Here is a 16,998-nt window from a genome sequence, read left to right as displayed (position 1 = left end):
CCGGAATGTTCAGAGTTCCGGAATGCACCAAGGTTCCGGAATGTTCGGAATTCCGGAATGTACCAAGGTTCCGGAATGTTCAGGGTTCCGGAATGCACCAAGGTTCCGGAATGTCTGGAATTCCGGAATGTTCATAGTTCCGGAATATCAGAGTTCCGGAATGCACCAAGGTTCCGGAATGTTCAGAGTTCCGGAATGCACCAAGGTTCCGGAATGTTCAGAGTTCCGGAATGTACCAAGGTTCCGGAATATTCAGCGTTCCGGAATGTTCAGGGTTCCGGAATGTTTGGAATTCCGGAATGCACCAAGGTTCCGGAATGCACCAAGGTTCCGGAATGTTCGGAATTCCGGAATGTACCAAGGTTCCGGAATGTTCAGAGTTCCGGAATGCACCAAGGTTCCGGAATGTTCGGAATTCCGGAATGCACCAAGGTTCCGGAATGTTCAGAGTTCCGGAATGCACCAAGGTTCCGGAATGCACCAAGGTTCCGGAATGTTCAGAATTCCGGAATGTACCAAGGTTCCGGAATGTTCAGAGTTCCGGAATGCACCAAGGTTCCGGAATGTTTGGAATTCCAGAATGTTCAGAGTTCCGGAATGCACCAAGGTTCCGGAATGCACCAAGGTTCCGGAATGTTCGGAATTCCGGAATGTTCAGAGTTCCGGAATGTTCAGAGTTCCGGAATGCACCAAGGTTCCGGAATGTTCGGAATTCCGGAATGTTCAGAGTTCCGGAATGCACCAAGGTTCCGGAATGCACCAAGGTTCCGGAATGTTCGGAATTCCGGAATGTTCAGAGTTCCGGAATGTTCAGAGTTCCGGAATGCACCAAGGTTCCGGAATGCACCAAGGTTCCGGAATGTTCAGAGTTCCGGAATGCACCAAGGTTCCGGAATGTTCGGAATTCCGGAATGTTCAGAGTTCCGGAATGCACCAAGGTTCCGGAATGTTCGGAATTCCGGAATGTTCAGAGTTCCGGAATGCACCAAGGTTCCGGAATGTTCGGAATTCCGGAATGTTCAGAGTTCCGGAATGTTCAGAGTTCCGGAATGCACCAAGGTTCCGGAATGTTCGGAATTCCGGAATGTTCGGAATTCCGGAATGTTCGGAATTCCGGAATGTTCAGAGTTCCGGAATGCACCAAGGTTCCGGAATGCACCAAGGTTCCGGAATGTTCAGAGTTCCGGAATGCACAAAGGTTATGGAATGTTCAGAGTTCCGGAATGCACCAAGGTTCCGGAATGTTCGGAATTCCGGAATGTTCAGAGTTCCGGAATGTTCAGAGTTCCGGAATGCACCAAGGTTCCGGAATGTTCGGAATTCCGGAATGTTCAGAGTTCCGGAATGCACCAAGGTTCAGGAATGTTCAGAGTTCCGGAATGCACAAAGGTTCCGGAATGTTCAGAGTTCCGGAATGCACCAAGGTTCCGGAATGCACCAAGGTTCCGGAATGTTCAGAGTTCCGGAATGCACCAAGGTTCCGGAATGTTCGGAATTCCGGAATGTTCAGAGTTCCGGAATGCACCAAGGTTCCGGAATGTTCGGAATTCCGGAATGTTCAGAGTTCCGGAATGCACCAAGGTTCCGGAATGCACCAAGGTTCCGGAATGTTCGGAATTCCGGAATGTTCAGAGTTCCGGAATGTTCAGAGTTCCGGAATGCACCAAGGTTCCGGAATGCACCAAGGTTCCGGAATGTTCAGAGTTCCGGAATGCACCAAGGTTCCGGAATGTTCGGAATTCCGGAATGTTCAGAGTTCCGGAATGCACCAAGGTTCCGGAATGTTCGGAATTCCGGAATGTTCAGAGTTCCGGAATGCACCAAGGTTCCGGAATGTTCGGAATTCCGGAATGTTCAGAGTTCCGGAATGTTCAGAGTACCGGAATGCACCAAGGTTCCGGAATGTTCGGAATTCCGGAATGTTCGGAATTCCGGAATGTTCGGAATTCCGGAATGTTCAGAGTTCCGGAATGCACCAAGGTTCCGGAATGCACCAAGGTTCCGGAATGTTCAGAGTTCCGGAATGCACAAAGGTTATGGAATGTTCAGAGTTCCGGAATGCACCAAGGTTCCGGAATGTTCGGAATTCCGGAATGTTCAGAGTTCCGGAATGTTCAGAGTTCCGGAATGCACCAAGGTTCCGGAATGTTCAGAGTTCCGGAATGCACAAAGGTTATGGAATGTTCAGAGTTCCGGAATGCACCAAGGTTCCGGAATGTTCGGAATTCCGGAATGTTCAGAGTTCCGGAATGTTCAGAGTTCCGGAATGCACCAAGGTTCCGGAATGTTCGGAATTCCGGAATGTTCAGAGTTCCGGAATGCACCAAGGTTCAGGAATGTTCAGAGTTCCGGAATGCACAAAGGTTCCGGAATGTTCAGAGTTCCGGAATGCACCAAGGTTCCGGAATGCACCAAGGTTCCGGAATGTTCAGAGTTCCGGAATGCACCAAGGTTCCGGAATGTTCGGAATTCCGGAATGTTCAGAGTTCCGGAATGCACCAAGGTTCCGGAATGTTCAGAGTTCCGGAATGCACAAAGGTTCCGGAATGTTCAGAGTTCCGGAATGCACCAAGGTTCCGGAATGTTCGGAATTCCGGAATGTACCAAGGTTCCGGAATGTTCAGGGTTCCGGAATGCACCAAGGTTCCGGAATGTTTGGAATTCCGGAATGTTCATAGTTCCGGAATGTTCAGAGTTCCGGAATGCACCAAGGTTCCGGAATGTTCGGAATTCCGGAATGTTCAGAGTTCCGGAATGTTCAGAGTTCCGGAATGCACCAAGGTTCCGGAATGCACCAAGGTTCCGGAATGTTCAGAGTTCCGGAATGTTCAGAGTTCCGGAATGCACCAAGGTTCCGGAATGTTCAGAGTTCCGGAATGCACCAAGGTTCCGGAATGTTCGGAATTCCGGAATGTACCAAGGTTCCGGAATGTTCAGGGTTCCGGAATGCACCAAGGTTCCGGAATGTCTGGAATTCCGGAATGTTCATAGTTCCGGAATATCAGAGTTCCGGAATGCACCAAGGTTCCGGAATGTTCAGAGTTCCGGAATGCACCAAGGTTCCGGAATGTTCAGAGTTCCGGAATGTACCAAGGTTCCGGAATATTCAGCGTTCCGGAATGTTCAGGGTTCCGGAATGTTTGGAATTCCGGAATGCACCAAGGTTCCGGAATGCACCAAGGTTCCGGAATGTTCGGAATTCCGGAATGTACCAAGGTTCCGGAATGTTCAGAGTTCCGGAATGCACCAAGGTTCCGGAATGTTCGGAATTCCGGAATGCACCAAGGTTCCGGAATGTTCAGAGTTCCGGAATGCACCAAGGTTCCGGAATGCACCAAGGTTCCGGAATGTTCAGAATTCCGGAATGTACCAAGGTTCCGGAATGTTCAGAGTTCCGGAATGCACCAAGGTTCCGGAATGTTTGGAATTCCAGAATGTTCAGAGTTCCGGAATGCACCAAGGTTCCGGAATGCACCAAGGTTCCGGAATGTTCGGAATTCCGGAATGTTCAGAGTTCCGGAATGTTCAGAGTTCCGGAATGCACCAAGGTTCCGGAATGTTCGGAATTCCGGAATGTTCAGAGTTCCGGAATGCACCAAGGTTCCGGAATGCACCAAGGTTCCGGAATGTTCGGAATTCCGGAATGTTCAGAGTTCCGGAATGTTCAGAGTTCCGGAATGCACCAAGGTTCCGGAATGCACCAAGGTTCCGGAATGTTCAGAGTTCCGGAATGCACCAAGGTTCCGGAATGTTCGGAATTCCGGAATGTTCAGAGTTCCGGAATGCACCAAGGTTCCGGAATGTTCGGAATTCCGGAATGTTCAGAGTTCCGGAATGCACCAAGGTTCCGGAATGTTCGGAATTCCGGAATGTTCAGAGTTCCGGAATGTTCAGAGTTCCGGAATGCACCAAGGTTCCGGAATGTTCGGAATTCCGGAATGTTCGGAATTCCGGAATGTTCGGAATTCCGGAATGTTCAGAGTTCCGGAATGCACCAAGGTTCCGGAATGCACCAAGGTTCCGGAATGTTCAGAGTTCCGGAATGCACAAAGGTTATGGAATGTTCAGAGTTCCGGAATGCACCAAGGTTCCGGAATGTTCGGAATTCCGGAATGTTCAGAGTTCCGGAATGTTCAGAGTTCCGGAATGCACCAAGGTTCCGGAATGTTCGGAATTCCGGAATGTTCAGAGTTCCGGAATGCACCAAGGTTCAGGAATGTTCAGAGTTCCGGAATGCACAAAGGTTCCGGAATGTTCAGAGTTCCGGAATGCACCAAGGTTCCGGAATGCACCAAGGTTCCGGAATGTTCAGAGTTCCGGAATGCACCAAGGTTCCGGAATGTTCGGAATTCCGGAATGTTCAGAGTTCCGGAATGCACCAAGGTTCCGGAATGTTCAGAGTTCCGGAATGCACAAAGGTTCCGGAATGTTCAGAGTTCCGGAATGCACCAAGGTTCCGGAATGTTCGGAATTCCGGAATGTACCAAGGTTCCGGAATGTTCAGGGTTCTGGAATGCACCAAGGTTCCGGAATGTTTGGAATTCCGGAATGTTCATAGTTCCGGAATGTTCAGAGTTCCGGAATGCACCAAGGTTCCGGAATGTTCGGAATTCCGGAATGTTCAGAGTTCCGGAATGTTCAGAGTTCCGGAATGCACCAAGGTTCCGGAATGCACCAAGGTTCCGGAATGTTCAGAGTTCCGGAATGCACCAAGGTTCCGGAATGTTCGGAATTCCGGAATGTTCAGAGTTCCGGAATGTTCAAAGTTCCGGAATGCACCAAGGTTCCGGAATGTTCAGAGTTCCGGAATGCACCAAGGTTCCGGAATGTTCGGAATTCCGGAATGTACCAAGGTTCCGGAATGTCTGGAATTCCGGAATGTTCATAGTTCCGGAATGTTCAGAGTTCCGGAATGCACCAAGGTTCCGGAATGTTCAGAGTTCCGGAATGAACCAAGGTTCCGGAATGTTCGGAATTCCGGAATGTACCAAGGTTCCGGAATGTTCAGAGTTCCGGAATGCACCAAGGTTCCGGAATGTTCAGAGTTCCGGAATGCACCAAGGTTCCGGAATGTTCGGAATTCCGGAATGTTCAGAGTTCCGGAATGTTCAGAGTTCCGGAATGCACCAAGGTTCCGGAATGTTCGGAATTCCGGAATGTTCAGAGTTCCGGAATGCACCAAGGTTCAGGAATGTTCAGAGTTCCGGAATGCACAAAGGTTCCGGAATGTTCAGAGTTCCGGAATGCACCAAGGTTCCGGAATGCACCAAGGTTCCGGAATGTTCAGAGTTCCGGAATGCACCAAGGTTCCGGAATGTTCGGAATTCCGGAATGTACCAAGGTTCCGGAATGTTCAGGGTTCCGGAATGCACCAAGGTTCCGGAATGTCTGGAATTCCGGAATGTTCATAGTTCCGGAATGTTCAGAGTTCCGGAATGCACCAAGGTTCCGGAATGTTCGGAATTCCGGAATGTTCAGAGTTCCGGAATGTTCAGAGTTCCGGAATGCACCAAGGTTCCGGAATGTTCAGAGTTCCGGAATGCACCAAGGTTCCGGAATGTTCAGAGTTCCGGAATGTACCAAGGTTCCGGAATATTCAGCGTTCCGGAATGTTCAGGGTTCCGGAATGTTTGGAATTCCGGAATGTACCAAGGTTCCGGAATGTTCAGAGTTCCGGAATGCACCAAGGTTCCGGAATGTTCGGAATTCCGGAATGCACCAAGGTTCCGGAATGTTCAGAGTTCCGGAATGCACCAAGGTTCCGGAATGCACCAAGGTTCCGGAATGTTCAGAATTCCGGAATGTACCAAGGTTCCGGAATGTTCAGAGTTCCGGAATGCACCAAGGTTCCGGAATGTTTGGAATTCCAGAATGTTCAGAGTTCCGGAATGCACCAAGGTTCCGGAATGCACCAAGGTTCCGGAATGTTCGGAATTCCGGAATGTTCAGAGTTCCGGAATGCACCAAGGTTCCGGAATGCACCAAGGTTCCGGAATGTTCAGAGTTCCGGAATGCACCAAGGTTCCGGAATGTTCAGAGTTCCGGAATGCACCAAGGTTCCGGAATGCACCAAGGTTCCGGAATGTTCGGAATTCCGGAATGTTTAGAGTTCCGGAATGCACCAAGGTTCCGGAATGTTTGGAATTCCAGAATGTTCAGAGTTCCGGAATGCACCAAGGTTCCGGAATGCACCAAGGTTCCGGAATGTTCAGAATTCCGGAATGTACCAAGGTTCCGGAATGTTCAGAGTTCCGGAATGCACCAAGGTTCCGGAATGTTCGGAATTCCGGAATGTTCAGAGTTCCGGAATGTTCAGAGTTCCGGAATGCACCAAGGTTCCGGAATGTTCGGAATTCCGGAATGTTCAGAGTTCCGGAATGTTCAGAGTTCCGGAATGCACCAAGGTTCCGGAATGTTCGGAATTCCGGAATGTTCAGAGTTCCGGAATGTTTAGAGTTCCAGAATGCACCAAGGTTCCGGAATGTTCGGAATTCCGGAATGTTCAGAGTTCCGGAATGCACCAAGGTTCCGGAATGTTCAGAATTCCGGAATGTACCAAGGTTCCGGAATGTTCAGAGTTCCGGAATGCACCAAGGTTCCGGAATGTTCGGAATTCCAGAATGTTCAGAGTTCCGGAATGTTCAGAGTTCCGGAATGCACCAAGGTTCCGGAATGTTCGGAATTCCGGAATGTTCAGAGTTCCGGAATGCACCAAGGTTCCGGAATGTACCAAGGTTCCGGAATGTTCGGAATTCCGGAATGTTCAGAGTTCCGGAATGTTCAGAGTTCCGGAATGCACTAAGGTTCCGGAATGTTCGGAATTCCGGAATGTTCAGAGTTCCGGAATGCACCAAGGTTCCGGAATGCACCAAGGTTCCGGAATGTTCAGAGTTCCGGAATGCACCAAGGTTCCGGAATGTTCAGAGTTCCGGAATGCACCAAGGTTCCGGAATGTTCGGAATTCCGGAATGTACCAAGGTTCCGGAATGTTCAGAGTTCCGGAATGCACCAAGGTTCCGGAATGTTCAGAGTTCCGGAATGCACCAAGGTTCCGGAATGTTCGGAATTCCGGAATGTACCAAGGTTCTGGAATGTTCAGAGTTCCGGAATGCACCAAGGTTCCGGAATGCACCAAGGTTCCGGAATGTTCAGAATTCCGGAATGCACCAAGGTTCCGGAATGTTCGGAATTCCGGAATGTTCAGAGTTCCGGAATGTTCAGAGTTCCGGAATGCACCAAGATTCCGGAATGTTCGGAATTCCGGAATGTTCAGAGTTCCGGAATGCACCAAGGTTCCGGAATGCACCAAGGTTCCGGAATGTTCAGAGTTCCGGAATGCACCAAGGTTCCGGAATGTTCGGAATTCCGGAATGTACCAAGGTTCCGGAATGTTCAGAGTTCCGGAATGCACCAAGGTTCCGGAATGCACCAAGGTTCCGGAATGTTCAGAATTCCGGAATGTACCAAGGTTCCGGAATGTTCAGAGTTCCGGAATGCACCAAGGTTCCGGAATGTTCGGAATTCCGGAATGTTCAGAGTTCCGGAATGTTCAGAGTTCCGGAATGCACCAAGGTTCCGGAATGCACCAATGTTCCGGAATGTTCAGAGTTCCGGAATGCACCAAAGTTCCGGAATGTTCAGAGTTCCGGAATGCACCAAGGTTCCGGAATGCACCAAGGTTCCGGAATGTTCGGAATTCCGGAATGTTCAGAGTTCCGGAATGCACCAAGGTTCTGGAATGTTCGGAATTCCAGAATGTTCAGAGTTCCGGAATGCACCAAGGTTCCGGAATGTTCGGAATTCCGGAATGTTCAGAGTTCCGGAATGTTCAGAGTTCCGGAATGCACCAAGGTTCCGGAATGTTCGGAATTCCGGAATGTTCAGAGTTCCGGAATGCACCAAGGTTCCGGAATGTTCGGAATTCCGGAATGTTCAGAGTTCCGGAATGCACCAAGGTTCCGGAATGCACAAAGGTTCCGGAATGCTCAGAGTTCCGGAATGTTCGGAGTTCCGGATTGCACCAAGGTTCCGGAATTCAGAGTTCCGGAATGCAGCAAGGTTCCGGAATTTTCGGAATTCCGGAATGTTCAGAGTTCCGGAATGCACCAAGGTTCCGGAATGTTCGGAATTCCGGAATGTTCAGAGTTCCGGAATGTTCAGAGTTCCGGAATGTTCAGAGTTCCGGAATGCACCAAGGTTTCGGAATGTTCGGAATTCCGGAATGTTCAGAGTTCCGGAATGCACAAAGGTTCCGGAATGTTCAGAGTTCCGGAATGCACCAAGGTTCCGGAATGCACCAAGGTTCCGGAATGTTCAGAGTTCCGGAATGCACCAAGGTTCCGGAATGCACCAAGGTTCCGAAATGTTCGGAATTCCGGAATGTTCAGAGTTCCGGAATGCACCAAGGTTCCGGAATGTTCGGAATTCCGGAATGCACCAAGGTTCCGGAATGTTCAGAGTTCCGGAATGCACCAAGGTTCCGGAATGTTCGGAATTCCGGAATGTTCAGAGTTCCGGAATGTTCAGAGTTCCGGAATGCACCAAGGTTCCGGAATGTTCAGAATTCCGGAATGTTCAGAGTTCCGGAATGCACCAAGGTTCCGGAATGCACCAAGGTTCCGGAATGTTCAGAGTTCCGGAATGCACCAAGGTTCCGGAATGTTCGGAATTCCGGAATGTTCAGAGTTCCGGAATGCACCAAGGTTCCGGAATGCACCAAGGTTCCGGAATGTTCAGAGTTCCGGAATATTCAGAGTTCCGGAATGCACCAAGGTTCCGGAATATTCAGAGTTCCGGAATGCACCAAGGTTCCGGAATGTTCGGAATTCCGGAATGTTCAGAGTTCCGGAATGCACCAAGGTTCCGGAATGCACCAAGGTTCCGGAATGTTCGGAATTCCGGAATGTTCAGAGTTCCGGAATGCACCAAAGTTCCGGAATGTTCAGAGTTCCGGAATGCACCAAGGTTCCGGAATGCACCAAGGTTCCGGAATGTTCGGAATTCCGGAATGTTCAGAGTTCCGGAATGCACCAAGGTTCTGGAATGTTCGGAATTCCAGAATGTTCAGAGTTCCGGAATGCACCAAGGTTCCGGAATGTTCGGAATTCCGGAATGTTCAGAGTTCCGGAATGTTCAGAGTTCCGGAATGCACCAAGGTTCCGGAATGTTCGGAATTCCGGAATGTTCAGAGTTCCGGAATGCACCAAGGTTCCGGAATGTTCGGAATTCCGGAATGTTCAGAGTTCCGGAATGCACCAAGGTTCCGGAATGCACAAAGGTTCCGGAATGCTCAGAGTTCCGGAATGTTCAGAGTTCCGGAATGCACCAAGGTTCCGGAATGTTCGGAATTCCGGAATGTTCAGAGTTCCGGAATGTTCGGAGTTCCGGAATGCACCAAGGTTCCGGAATGTTCGGAATTCCGGAATGTTCAGAATTCCGGAATGCACCAAGGTTCCGGAATGTTCAGAGTTCCGGAATGCACCAAGGTTCCGGAATGTTCGGAATTCCGGAATGTTCAGAGTTCCGGAATGTTCAGAGTTCCGGAATGCACCAAGGTTCCGGAATGTTCAGAATTCCGGAATGTTCAGAGTTCCGGAATGCACCAAGGTTCCGGAATGTTCAGAGTTCCGGAATGCACCAAGGTTCCGGAATGTTCGGAATTCCGGAATGTTCAGAGTTCCGGAATGCACCAAGGTTCCGGAATGCACCAAGGTTCCGGAATGTTCAGAGTTACGGAATATTCAGAGTTCCGGAATGCACCAAGGTTCCGGAATATTCAGAGTTCCGGAATGCACCAAGGTTCCGGAATGTTCGGAATTCCGGAATGTTCAGAGTTCCGGAATGCACCAAGGTTCCGGAATGCACCAAGGTTCCGGAATGTTCGGAATTCCGGAATGTTCAGAGTTCCGGAATGCACCAAGGTTCCGGAATGTTCGGAATTCCGGAATGTTCAGAGTTCCGGAATGCACCAAGGTTCCTGAATGTTCGGAATTAGATAGTTTCTACAGAGGCTATATAAAGTGCTAGTGGTTGTGAGTGGTGGTTCAGTCCATGTTATTATTGTGTTTGAGGGTACAGTTGTCCATTGTGGGTGTGTGTATGTTCAGTCCATGAGTTTAACGTGGGTCAGATGTCAGGAGGCAGAGTTCAGGAGTCTGACAGCTGTGGGGAAGAAGCTGTTCCGGTACCTGGTGGTCTTAGTCCGGAGGCTCCTGTGGCGCCTCCCAGAGGGCAGGAGGGTGAAGAGTCCATGTGATGGGTGACTGGGGTCTTTGATGATTTTCCCAGCCCTTTTCAGACACCGCTTCCTGTAGATGTCTTTTATGGCAGGAAGTGGTGCTCCGGCGATGCGCTGGGCAGTTTTCACGACCCTCTGCAACGCCTTCCGGTCCGAGGCAGAGCAGTTCCCGTACCAGACTGTTATACAGTTGGTCAGGATGCTCTCGATGGTGCAGCGATAGAAGTTCACCAGGATGTCTGAGGACAGGTGGTTCTTCCTCAGAGTCCTCAAGAAGAAGAGGCGCTGGTGAGCCTTCTTGACCAGCTTGGAGCAGTTGGTCGTCCAGGTGAGATCCTCGGAGATGTGGACTCCCAGGAACTTGAAGCTGCTCACACGCTCCACAGCCGTCCCCTTAATGTGGATGGGTGGATGTGGGTCAGCATTCCTCCTGTAGTCCACGATGAGCTCCTTGGTCTTCTCGGTGTTAAGCAGCAGGTTGTTTCTGTCGCACCACTCAGCCAGACGATCCACCTCCTCCCTGTAGGCGGCCTCATCGTTGTCACTGATGAGGCCAATCACCGTGGTGTCATCTGCAAACTTAATGATGGTGTTGGAACCATCAGCAGGTCTGCAGTCGTGGGTGAAGAGGGAGTAGAGGAAAGGGCTCATCACACAGCCTTGTGGTACACCGGTGTTCATTGTGATGGTAGATGAGCAGCGGTTATCCAGCCGGACATGTTGGGGGCGGTTGGTCAGGAAGTCCAGTAACCATTTGCAGATGAGGGAACTGATACCCAGGTCTGTCAGTTTCCTGATGAGTTGTGAGGGGTGGATTGTATTGAATGCTGAACTGAAGTCTATAAACAGCATTCTGGCGTAGGTGTTGTTGTTGTCCAGGTGTGAGAGGACAAAGTGCATTGCGATGGAGACTGCATCCTCTGTGCTCCTGTTCCGGCGGTATGCGAATTGGTGGGGGTCCAGGGTGGGGGGGAGACAGGATTTGAAGTGTGCTAGGACCAGTCGCTCTAAGCACTTAGTGATGATGGGGGTGAGTGCTACTGGGCGGTAATCATTGAGGCAAGATGGGTTGGAGTTTTTGGGTATCGGGACGATGGAGGTGGATTTGAAGCAGGCCGGTACCACAGCGTGGGCCAAGGACAGATTGAATATGTCTGTGAGCACTCCTGCAAGCTCCCCAGAACACGCTCTGAGAACACGCCCGGGGATGCCATCAGGGCCTACAGCCTTGTGGACATTGATCCTGCTCAGCACCGCTCCTACATCGGTGGGGGAGAGAGTCATAGGTTGGTGGTCTGGCGTCATGTCTGCTTTGGTTGTGGTTGTGGGGTTCCCTCGCTCAAAACGAGCATAAAAGTTGTTGAGCTCGTTGAGGAAGGAGACATCAGAGGATGCGGGGGAGGGTTTGGTGGTCCTGTAGTCTGTGATGGTCTGGAGTCCTGTCCTTGCGTCGGGGGTTGGAGTTGGAGAAGTGTTCTTCTACCTTCTTTTTGTAATGGTGTTTGGCTTTTTTGATGCCCTTCTTTAGATTAGCCCTGGCTGTACTGTAGGCGTGTGCATCTCCTGACCTAAAGGCAGTGTTGCGGGCCTTCAGGAGGAGACGAACATCCCGGTTCATCCAAGGCTTCTGGTTGGGGTACATGGTGATCCGTTTCTGGGTGGTGACACTGTCTGTGGTTTTGGAGATGTAATCCAGTACAGATGAGGCATACTGGTCCAGGTCTGTGTGGGTGAACATATTCCAGTCTGTGTTTTTAAATCTGTCCTGGAGCACTGCGTCTGTCCCCTCTGGCCACACTTTAATTGTCCTCACAGCAGGTTTCACACGTTGGATGAGTGGTGAATACCGAGGTGTGAGGAACAGGGAGAGATGGTCCGATTGTCCAATGTGGGGGAGGGGTGTGGCTTTGTAGGCTCCAGCCAGGTTGGAATACACATGGTCTAAAGTCTTGTCTCCTCTGGTGTGGCAGGAGACATGTTGGTGGAATCTGGGGAGGACTGTCTTTAAGTTGGTGTGGTTGAAGTCACCAGCAACAATAAAAGCAGCCTCGGGGTGTTTATTCTGGTGTTTGTTAATGGCTGCAGAAAGTTCTTTCATGGCCAACCTAGCATTAGCGTCGGGGGGTATATAGTTTTCATTGTTTTCCATTGTTTTCATTCTACTTCCGTTTTTCATTCAAACTCTTTTCTGTATATTCTAATTCTGTTGTTTTCATTCAAAGTCTGTTCTGTACATTCTAATTCCGTTGTTTTCATTCAAACTCTGTTCTGTACATTCTAATTCCGTTGTTTTCATTCAAACTCTGTTCTGTACATTTCAATTCTGTTTTTTTTTATTCTAATTCCGTTGTTTTCATTCAAACTCTGTTTTGTACATTCTAATTCCGTTTTTTTCATTCAAACTCTGTTCTGTACATTTCTATTCTGTTGTTTTGATTCAAATTCCATTGTTTTTATTCAAACTCTGTTTTGTACATTCTACTTCCGTTTTTCATTCAAACTCTTTTCTGTATATTCTAATTCTGTTGTTTTCATTCAAACTCTGTTCTGTACATTTTAATTCCGTTGTTTTCATTCAAAGTCTGTTCTGTACATTCTAATTCCGTTGTTTTCATTCAAACTCTTTTCTGTACATTCTAATCAGTTGTTTTCATTCACACTCTGTTCTGTACATTCTAATTCCGTTGTTTTCATTCAAATTCCATTGTTTTGATTCAAATTCAGTTCTGTTCATTCTAATTCTGTTGTTTTGATTCAAATTCCATTGTTTTTCCATTGAACTGAATTTGAATCAAAACAATGGAATTTGAATGAAAACAATGGACTATTAATACATTCTAATTCCGTTGTTGTCATTCAAACTCTGTTCTGTACATTTCAATTCAGTTTTTTTTATTCTAATTCCATTGTTTTCATTCAAACTCTGTTCTGTACATTCTAATTCTGTTTTTTTCATTCAAACTCTGTTCTGTACATTCTAATTCCGTTTTTTTCATTCAAACTCTGTTCTGTACATTTCTATTCTGTTGTTTTGATTCAAATTCCATTGTTTTTATTCAAACTCTGTTTTGTACATTCTACTTCCGTTTTTCATTCAAACTCTGTTCTGTATATTCTAATTCTGTTGTTTTCATTCAAACTCTATTCTGTACATTCTAATTCCGTTGTTTTCATTCAAACTCTGTTCTGTACATTTCAATTCTGTTTTTTTTATTCTAATTCTGTTGTTTTCATTCAAACTCTGTTCTGTACATTCTAATTCCGTTGTTTTCATTCAAACTCTGTTCTGTACATTCTAATTCCGTTGTTTTCATTCAAACTCTGTTCTGTACATTCTAATTCCTTTGATATCATTCAAACTCTGTTCTGTACATTCTAATTCTGTTGTTTTCATTCAAATTCTGTTCTGTACATTCTAATTCCGTTGTTTTCATTCAAATTCCATTGTTTTGTACATTCTAATTCCGTTGTTTTCATTCAAATTCCATTGTTTTGATTCAAATTCAGTTCTGTTCATTCTAATTCTGTTGTTTTGATTCAAATTCCATTGTTTTTCCATTGAACTGAATTTGAATCAAAACAATGGAATTTGAATGAAAACAACAGAATTAGAATGAAAACAATGGACTATTAATACATTCTAATTCCGTTGTTGTCATTCAAACTCTGTTCTGTACATTTCAATTCAGTTTTTTTTATTCTAATTCCATTGTTTTCATTCAAACTCTGTTCTGTACATTCTAATTCTGTTTTTTTCATTCAAACTCTGTTCTGTACATTCTAATTCCGTTTTTTTCATTCAAACTCTGTTCTGTACATTTCTATTCTGTTGTTTTGATTCAAATTCCATTGTTTTTATTCAAACTCTGTTTTGTACATTCTACTTCCGTTTTTCATTCAAACTCTGTTCTGTATATTCTAATTCTGTTGTTTTCATTCAAAGTCTGTTCTGTACATTCTAATTCCGTTGTTTTCATTCAAACTCTGTTCTGTACATTCTAATTCCGTTTTTTTCATTCAAACTCTATTCTGTACATTCTAATTCCGTTGTTTTCATTCAAACTCTGTTCTGTACATTTCAATTCTTTTTTTTTTATTCTAATTCCGTTGTTTTCATTCAAACTCTGTTTTGTACATTCTAATTCCGTTTTTTTCATTCAAACTCTGTTCTGTACATTTCTATTCTGTTGTTTTGATTCAAATTCCATTGTTTTTATTCAAACTCTGTTTTAGAATAGAATAGAATAGAATTCAACTTTATTGTCATTGCACATGCACAGGTACAGGGCAACGAAATGCAGTTTGCATCCATCCAGAAGTGCTTTAGTGATATAGATATATTACAATATATATTAGCAATAATATAGATATGTGAGTATATTACAGAAATGGGTCTATTATGGTATGTTATAATGTACACGGTATGAAGTATGTTGTGAATATTCTATAACTATAAGTATGTACAGGCTGTAGTGAGTACAAGCTATGTACAGGATATGAACAGGATATAAATATGAAAAACTATACAGAATATGAAATGAAATAAATAACTTTACAGAATCTGGGATATACAGCTATACAGAAATGGGAACTATGCAAGTTGTAAACAGTTGTAGGATTAAAGATTATCGAATGTACAGTAGTGCAGTTAAGATAAGTGAGGGTGTAGATAGTTTCTACAGAGGCTATATAAAGTGCTAGTGGTTGTGAGTGGTGGTTCAGTCCATGTTATTATTGTGTTTGAGGGTACAGTTGTCCATTGTGGGTGTGTGTATGTTCAGTCCATGAGTTTAACGTGGGTCAGATGTCAGGAGGCAGAGTTCAGGAGTCTGACAGCTGTGGGGAAGAAGCTGTTCCGGTACCTGGTGGTCTTAGTCCGGAGGCTCCTGTGGCGCCTCCCAGAGGGCAGGAGGGTGAAGAGTCCATGTGATGGGTGACTGGGGTCTTTGATGATTTTCCCAGCCCTTTTCAGACACCGCTTCCTGTAGATGTCTTTTATGGCAGGAAGTGGTGCTCCGGCGATGCGCTGGGCAGTTTTCACGACCCTCTGCAACGCCTTCCGGTCCGAGGCAGAGCAGTTCCCGTACCAGACTGTTATACAGTTGGTCAGGATGCTCTCGATGGTGCAGCGATAGAAGTTCACCAGGATGTCTGAGGACAGGTGGTTCTTCCTCAGAGTCCTCAAGAAGAAGAGGCGCTGGTGAGCCTTCTTGACCAGCTTGGAGCAGTTGGTCGTCCAGGTGAGATCCTCGGAGATGTGGACTCCCAGGAACTTGAAGCTGCTCACACGCTCCACAGCCGTCCCCTTAATGTGGATGGGTGGATGTGGGTCAGCATTCCTCCTGTAGTCCACGATGAGCTCCTTGGTCTTCTCGGTGTTAAGCAGCAGGTTGTTTCTGTCGCACCACTCAGCCAGACGATCCACCTCCTCCCTGTAGGCGGCCTCATCGTTGTCACTGATGAGGCCAATCACCGTGGTGTCATCTGCAAACTTAATGATGGTGTTGGAACCATCAGCAGGTCTGCAGTCGTGGGTGAAGAGGGAGTAGAGGAAAGGGCTCATCACACAGCCTTGTGGTACACCGGTGTTCATTGTGATGGTAGATGAGCAGCGGTTATCCAGCCGGACATGTTGGGGGCGGTTGGTCAGGAAGTCCAGTAACCATTTGCAGATGAGGGAACTGATACCCAGGTCTGTCAGTTTCCTGATGAGTTGTGAGGGGTGGATTGTATTGAATGCTGAACTGAAGTCTATAAACAGCATTCTGGCGTAGGTGTTGTTGTTGTCCAGGTGTGAGAGGACAAAGTGCATTGCGATGGAGACTGCATCCTCTGTGCTCCTGTTCCGGCGGTATGCGAATTGGTGGGGGTCCAGGGTGGGGGGGAGACAGGATTTGAAGTGTGCTAGGACCAGTCGCTCTAAGCACTTAGTGATGATGGGGGTGAGTGCTACTGGGCGGTAATCATTGAGGCAAGATGGGTTGGAGTTTTTGGGTATCGGGACGATGGAGGTGGATTTGAAGCAGGCCGGTACCACAGCGTGGGCCAAGGACAGATTGAATATGTCTGTGAGCACTCCTGCAAGCTCCCCAGAACACGCTCTGAGAACACGCCCGGGGATGCCATCAGGGCCTACAGCCTTGTGGACATTGATCCTGCTCAGCACCGCTCCTACATCGGTGGGGGAGAGAGTCATAGGTTGGTGGTCTGGCGTCATGTCTGCTTTGGTTGTGGTTGTGGGGTTCCCTCGCTCAAAACGAGCATAAAAGTTGTTGAGCTCGTTGAGGAAGGAGACATCAGAGGATGCGGGGGAGGGTTTGGTGGTCCTGTAGTCTGTGATGGTCTGGAGTCCTTGCCACATGCGTCGGGGGTTGGAGTTGGAGAAGTGTTCTTCTACCTTCTTTTTGTAATGGTGTTTGGCTTTTTTGATGCCCTTCTTTAGATTAGCCCTGGCTGTACTGTAGGCGTGTGCATCTCCTGACCTAAAGGCAGTGTTGCGGGCCTTCAGGAGGAGACGAACATCCCGGTTCATCCAAGGCTTCTGGTTGGGGTACATGGTGATCTGTTTCTGGGTGGTGACACTGTCTGTGGTTTTGGAGATGTAATCCAGTACAGATGAGGCATACTGGTCCAGGTCTGTGTGGGTGAACATATTCCAGTCTGTGTTTTTAAATCTGTCCTGGAGCACTGCGTCTGTCCCCTCTGGCCACACTTTAATTGTCCTCACAGCAGGTTTCACACGTTGGATGAGTGGTGAATAC

Source organism: Copadichromis virginalis, linkage group LG11 (assembly GCF_057382275.1).
Source record: "Copadichromis virginalis isolate Kocher_CV1m ecotype Utaka linkage group LG11, C_Virginalis_male_GT1.1, whole genome shotgun sequence".
NCBI lineage: Eukaryota > Metazoa > Chordata > Actinopteri > Cichliformes > Cichlidae > Copadichromis > Copadichromis virginalis.
This window is presented reverse-complemented; position numbering follows the sequence as displayed.